The sequence below is a fragment of the Durio zibethinus genome, chromosome 2 (assembly GCF_047325235.1).
Source record: "Durio zibethinus cultivar Kanyao isolate XHJ-2024 chromosome 2, ASM4732523v1, whole genome shotgun sequence".
NCBI classification, from domain to species: Eukaryota; Viridiplantae; Streptophyta; class Magnoliopsida; order Malvales; family Malvaceae; genus Durio; species Durio zibethinus.
Genome location: NC_143163.1, coordinates 10394746 through 10401208, shown reverse-complemented (window position 1 = coordinate 10401208; position 6463 = coordinate 10394746). Strand labels below are relative to the sequence as shown.

The following is a 6463-nucleotide window of genomic DNA, read 5'->3' as shown; positions in this document are numbered from 1 at the left end:
TTTCAAACCTAACCTCTGTTTTGCGGAATAGTTTTAGGTGGCCAATCACACCTAACCAAAAAAGATCGGTGGCGACTCATTTTCATTCCAAGTCTCACGGTAGGTCCACGGATCTATACGTTATGACAGGTATGATAAAAATCATGTAAGCTTAAGTGCCTTAAAAATGCATCACATGTCTAGGATTATCCATAATTGAGCTCTTAAGGGAAAGAAATGTAAGCTTGACTAAAAAATACCCCTTCAAACTTTGATTTTGCCCATATTTCTTTCTTTTCTTCTTTTCTTTACTTTTTTACCACTTTATTGCCTTTGTTTGTTTTTTTTTTTTCACAAATTTTTTTTCTTTAAATTTTGTAAGCTAGATTGACCTTTTCTTTATTTTCTTTTTAGGTTTTTCTTTTTTCAATTTTCCATTCTTTTCCAAGCTCTACCCCTATTGCCTAATAATACACAACTCATAAATGGTGCATGAATGTCCTAATGCATGTAGGATAAATGACCAAAAAGATAGGAAATATACAATCAAGAGTATAGGCTTGTAATATGGTTTCAAAACAATGAAAATAATATCATAAGGCTCAAATGGGTGATTATGAAAGTATTGTATCAACGTTGGCTTAAAAGGCTCAAACAATCTAAAGATGGCCTATATCATTTCCTTAATGATGTATTCTTTAGGATTTTGCCTTGAGAAATGTTCAAAACAAATTCTAGAATCATGAAACACAATTCTAAAGATCAATGCAAAAACAATCTCATGCTCACATAATCAACACTAGATAAAAAATGCAATTCAATGTTGAAGACATTACTCACAAATGAATACCATATTTAGGGATTCACTAAACTTAAGTATCATCTTATATTTCATGACTATTCAATCTTTTTCTAAAGCTATATTCAATATCAATCTTTACCTATCATTGGCTTCATGAAAAACCAATTAAAGAAAGAATATTAATGATTCAAGCTACCATATGTCAAGCTCAATGTCAAGGAAAAAATAAAGGAAAATTCAAAACAAAATTTCAAAATTTGAGCAATTTTCCCATACCCCTAAACTTAAACAATATATTGTCTTTAATGTATAAGCATAAAGCAATAAAGCATAAAAGAAAAGAATATGGAGACTCCCCTATCATCATAAAGGCATAGTGGTCGAATATCCCGTCAAAGCTTTGGCCAAATCTAGTGCATCCTCTTTAAGCTTTTATTCAACCTAGAAAAGAAAAAAATAAGTACACAAAAAAACTATATCAATATGTACAAAGAAAAGTATAACCAAAAGAAAAAAAATGAACATATGAACAAGTATATACAACCTAACCGAATGAACAAAGAAAACAATCATGCAAACACATATGTACACAAGCATGCACAAAAAGAAATAGTGTTAGCCTTGAATTGATCCTTATTTTAAAATGACAAAACATTAAAGCTAAATAAACTTGATCAAGATTTTGAAAAAGATTTATTTAGTACATGTTCTTAAGTTTTATATTTTGATACTAAATAAAAAATATGATTTTCAAAGTTTAAACAAACCTTTCTTGGTTTCATATTTCTCAAACCAAATCTACCTTTAAAGATTATTTATTTAAGCTTAAGTTAAAGTCCAATCGTTGTTTTTGAAGTGAACTTATTCATTTTGGACTTAATACAATTTTGATAATATTGGTTTTGGGAAATAGATTAACTTAGGAAAGTTGTTTTATAATAGCAAAGTTTTCCAACATTGAACTTATTTTATTTTTCTATATAAATTCACAAAGTTTTAATATTTAATTTTATATGGTTGGAAATCTCTTTGAGTCTACTTTCTAGTGATCAAACAAAATGAAAATCCAAATTTTCTAAGAAAAGATTTTGAATTGTTACTAGACACTTTGCAGTTGTCAAAAAAACTGTATAAGGGATAACTTTGAAAATTTACTGTAATTCGTACACAATAAATTAGGTGATGAACTTTATATAGATAGAAAGCCCTTTAAGTCTAGCTTCTAAATATTTAAATGGTTTGTAATTTGGACTTTTATAACTCAAGATATGATCAAATTAGTAAGTAGAGTATAGAACAGGAGACTACCACTTAGCATAGACAAGATTGATCCCTTCTAGAAGGGATCAATCACTTTTTCATGCAGAATGATCACCTCCCTCAAATTTCCAAAAAAGGGATCGATCGCCCCACATAGCGGATCGATCACTTAGGTAAGAGATCGATCCCTCCATTAAAGGGATTGATCGATTCTGAAACAAAAAGCACTCTATGCTTGAAAACAAGCAAAAGGGATCGATCCCCTCACATAAGGGATTGATCACCTAAAGAAAAGATTGATCCCCTCAAGCAAGGGATCGATCCCCCTGAGACCCAAAACACTCCAATTGTTACTTTTGTATGATTCCAACGGGCATTTCTTCACTTCAAGCTTTTCCAACGGCTAGTTCCTCAATATCTCTATAAATTGGGCACTCCAACACATCGAGAAGATTGATGAATCAAGAGAGCAATAGCCAACAAGCAATATTTTCATTCTCTCAAATAGTCAAGAGTTTTTAGAGCTTCAAAGTCTATCTCTTTGCATTTATTGCATCCAAATTATTTTTTTTGTTCATTCATCATTTTCTTATCTATACCATTGTATACTTCAAATTAGCAAACACCTAACCTTTGAGAGGTTCTTAGAGTTTGCAAAACACTTCAAACAATTTGTATTGTGCGCTTGTAAGCTTAAGGGGGAGGATAACCCTTAAGAGTGTGTAGTGTTGAGTTTGTAAAGCTTTGAGAAGCTTGTTTGTAATCTTCAACACATAGTGGATTTGAGCCTAGGTGTGGACAACCAAGAGAGAGGACGTAGGTGCCTTGTGGAGAAGGATCTAACCTCTATAAATTATTGTGTTTAATTTTTCTATCCCTTTCTTCTTATAATTTATTATTGTTCATATTTGATTTTAAGTTCATTAATTGTTATTGTTTTCATTATATTTTCATCAAAAGGGCTTATTGTCTTAATTTTCATTCAACTATATTGAAAATCATTATTTGGGAAGAATTTGGAGAGATCCAATTCACTCCCCTCTTGGATCACCATCTAACCTATAAAGCTAACAAATAGCATGAAAAGTAAAACTTGAGTTTCCTCCTAAGAAGTGCTTTATTTAAAGTCAAAAGCTAGACTATCAAAACAAGCTCAACCCTATAGGTTCATAGTAATTACTCCACACTTAATTCTTGAATCCAACGATTTCAAGACTTTTCTCTTAATCATCTCATCATAAATATGGTCTAATGATGGATCATGTGAGAAAGTAGAGATAGCAGTAAACTTCGTAACTAAACCCTCAACCTCCACCTAGAAGGACTAAGGTAAATGGGTTTTGATTTTGGCATCCAGTTAACCAGTCTATCATCAACATAAACTATATCATATCCTTTTTGTATCATATCTACACCATCCCTCATAGAAAGACTATGATAGGTATGACTAAACTGAAACTGCTTGAAAATAAAAAAAATCAACCAAAAATGATGTCTTATTAAATACTATAAGACCATCACCCCTAACATTTGCAGGATTAAAATAATCATGACCAAAGGGAAATTTCTCATAGTTTGATGAATCTAGATTTGAAGGTTAAACCACTATAGGAAGGATATTAGGATCAATTAAAGTCTTGCCATTAAAGGTGGTGCAAATCGAAAAGAAAAGAATATCAATATATCATCATCATCACTTAAGTCCATGTCTTCTACCTTATCGACTATAAGGGACTCCTTAAAAAATGAGATAGGGTACTTTGGGTGAAAAATATCATGAATCACATCATTAACTACCTCTACCCTTAAGCACTTATTAGAATCATCAGAGAATGGTAAAGCTTTAAAAACATGAAAAATGGCCTTCTGATCCTGAACTTGCATGGTTAGTTCCCTTTTTTGCACATCAATCAAAGTCTTTGTAGTGGCTAAAAAAGGTCTCATTAGAATAATTAGGATCTCATGATCCACCTCCATATTTAGAACCACAATGTCAGTACGTAAAATGAATTTTTCTACCCTAACCAATACATCTTCCATAATCCCTTTAGAGTATTTCATTGACTTGTTAGCCAATTACAAAGTAATTGAGGTGGGTTTAGCCTTTTCTATGCCTAATCTCTAAAAAATGGACTAAAGAATTAGGTTAATGCTAGCACCTAGGTCATACAAGGCTCTACCAAAGGACATTCTACTTATAATACATGGAATGGTAAAGCTACCAAGATTTTTAAGCTTTGTAGGTATTTTTCTTTGAATCATAGATGTGCACTTATTAGTAAGTGTAACTCTCTCATAATCCTCCAATCTCTTATTTCGAGAGATAATCTCCTTCATAAATCTTGCATAGGTAGGCATTTACTCAAGTGCATCTGTAAATAGGATATTAATGTGCAGCATATTAAACACCTCAAGAAATTTAAAGAATTGATTCTCTTCTTTCTGCTTATTAAACTTCTAAGGGAAAAGAATATATAGTCTAAGTGACTCAACTCTAGGAGGAACATGTCGAGATGAACTTGGTAAATCACTGTGTGATGGTGTTCATGGTAATTAGGTTAAAATAGGTACTACACCCTCATATTTATTCTTGCCCTTCCCCTTATCATGAACTAGGTCTATATCAGGCTCATCACCATTAGACCCTTCATTTGCCACATTTTGAGAACCTATCAAGCCTTGGCCACTAGCTAACTGCCTCTTATTCATAAGTGTGATTACTTTATAGTGCTTTTTCCTTTCCCTTCTAAGGTTGACCTTTGTGTTATTGGGTAAGATGCCTTATGGTTGGGTATTAAAAAAGGTCACAAATTGACCAATTTAGGTCTTTAAGTTCTTTATGGATGTAGATTAATTTTGAAACATAATATTTTAGGTTTGCATAAATGAGGTCTAAGATCTAATATAAGAATCGAAAAGATCTTAAACTAAGGTCTTTTTATCTGAGGGCGGCATAGATGGAAATAGAGGTATGTAATGCTGTGAAGACTACTACTACTGAAAAAGTTACTGCTAAAAACCTAGTGGTTGAGGTGGTCTAGTATATTGAGGCTATTATGGTGCCTAGATTGATTGGATTAAAAAAATGTTATTCTTCCAACCTGGGCTATATGTGGGAACATGAGGTTTTTTGGGTTGTCTAAGGTTTATCCTAAACAATAGATACTCTTTGGGTAAATGTTCGAATATGAATCTCTTGGGTGTCCTACCCCTATATACATCACACATAGTTAAGGATGTGTAGGTATGAGTAAACCTAGAATGACTATGACTCAACTCTTAGGGTGTAACTTTACAATGTAAAGACTCTAAAATTTTTTAAGGAATCTACCTTAGCATTAAGCAATGTAAGCTCTCTAACCTCGTACATCCTTAAAGCTTTTCTAGGATGTTTACTCTCATTCGACCACTAACAATTATTATCACCATATTCTTAATAAGCTCATAAGCTATGTTAAAAGTCTTATTCATGAAAGCAGTTCTGATGTAGCATCTAAAAGTGTCCTAGTGTTAGGCACTAACCCATTATAAAAATCTAGATCTTTAACCATTTCAGTAGTCAATGGTGTGGACACCATTTCAAGAGCTCCTTGTATCTTTTCTATGCTTCATATAAGGTCTCCACATCATATTGGGCAAATGTAATGATCTCATTTTGAAATTTGGCCTTCTTAGTTGGAGGAAAATATTTAGCCATGAGCTTTTGCACTAAATCATCTTAAATGGTGATGGAATCTAGTGGTATCGAGGCTAACCAACTCTTGGTTCTATCTCTAAGGGAAAATGGAAATAATCTAAGCTTAATGGTATTCTCAATAACACCACTTTGTTTAAATGTATCACAAATCTTCAAAAATTCTGAAAGATGAGCATTAGGATCCTCACTTAAATGACCACTAAATTGCACCATCTATTATATCATTTGGATGATTTTACAATTAATTTCAAAGTTGTTGGTTTGTATGGCTAGCCTCCCAATACTAGTTTGAAATCAATTAAAATTGGACATAGCATAATCCTTAAGTGCTCTAGCGTCCTGCTCAGCCATGGTGATAATAGGATCAATTTGTCTCTCCTTCCTAATCCACCTATTAGTAGTCTCAAGCTCAAGATCTAAAGAGGTCAACTTACGATTCTTGATTATGTGCATACATGAGCCACAAGAACACTATACCTAATGAACCATTCTAACAATAAAAATCTAAGTATATGCACCTAAGGAAAAAAATGGTCAACAAAGGATCTTATGATATATACACCAAAAACCAAGGCAAACTTAAGATCTAGCCTAAGGTATGTACACTAAAGGGAACCAATCTATAGAAAAGTATGGTGAAGATCAATATTAACCTAAGACTCTTAAATTCTAATCCTCGGCAATGGTGCCAAAAACTTGATTGGACAAATCTACAAGTGCATAGG

General features: G+C 32.6%; 1 non-coding gene across 1 annotated transcript; it reads left to right on the top strand.

The window, feature by feature from the left end:
• The first annotated feature begins 5598 nt into the window (after positions 1–5598).
• LOC149519977 (small nucleolar RNA R71) lies at positions 5599–5704 on the top strand. The gene has a single exon (XR_016335596.1). It is a non-coding gene; the product is annotated as a small nucleolar RNA R71 (small nucleolar RNA).
• The last annotated feature ends 759 nt before the right edge of the window (positions 5705–6463 follow it).